This window comes from Diospyros lotus, chromosome 4 (assembly GCF_014633365.1).
Source record: "Diospyros lotus cultivar Yz01 chromosome 4, ASM1463336v1, whole genome shotgun sequence".
Lineage (NCBI taxonomy): Eukaryota > Viridiplantae > Streptophyta > Magnoliopsida > Ericales > Ebenaceae > Diospyros > Diospyros lotus.
The window spans coordinates 32300487-32301148 of record NC_068341.1 but is presented as its reverse complement, the minus strand read 5'-3'; the positions used below and the strand labels follow the sequence as shown (position 1 = coordinate 32301148).

Genomic DNA, 662 nt, shown 5'->3' with positions numbered 1-662 from the left:
CTCAAATCTGGACTGATCCATCTGTTGCCCAAGTTTCATGGTCTTGCAGGAGAGGATCCGCACAAGCATCTAAAAGAATTTCATGTTGTTTGCTCAACCATGCGGCCACAAGGAGTAGATGAAGAACAGATCAAGCTGAGAGCCTTCCCATTCTCACTTGATGGATCAGCCAAGGATTGGCTCTACTACCTGCCACCAGCTGCCATTACCAGCTGGGATGGATTGAAAAGGATCTTCCTGGAAAATTCTTTCCAGCCTCCAGAACAGCATCAATAAGGAAGGAAATTTGTGGTATAAGGCAGATGAGTGGTGAAAATCTACATGAGTATTGGGAGAGGTTCAAGAAGTTGTGTTCCAGCTGTCCTCACCATCAGATAAGTGACCAACTCCTAATTCAGTATCTCTATGAAGGTCTAATCCCCATGGACAGGTACTTGGTAGATGCTGCAAGTGGAGGAGCTTTGGCAGAGAAGACCCCAGCAGCTGCACAAGAGCTGATATCAAAGATGGCACAAAATGCCCAGCAATTTGGCACCAGAATTAACACTCCTACAAAAGCCATCAATGAAGTCAATGTGGCTGCCACTATGGACCAGCAAAGGATGGAAAACAAGCTTGAGGAATTGGCTTCCATGGTCAGGCAGTTGGCATTAGAGAGAAAG

The 662-nt window shown here is 46.1% G+C and overlaps 1 non-coding gene across 1 annotated transcript; it reads right to left on the bottom strand.

The window, feature by feature from the left end:
* Positions 1-271: 271 nt before the first annotated feature.
* LOC127800863 (small nucleolar RNA R71) lies at positions 272-376 on the bottom strand. The gene has a single exon (XR_008022885.1). It is a non-coding gene; the product is annotated as a small nucleolar RNA R71 (small nucleolar RNA).
* Positions 377-662: the final 286 nt, after the last annotated feature.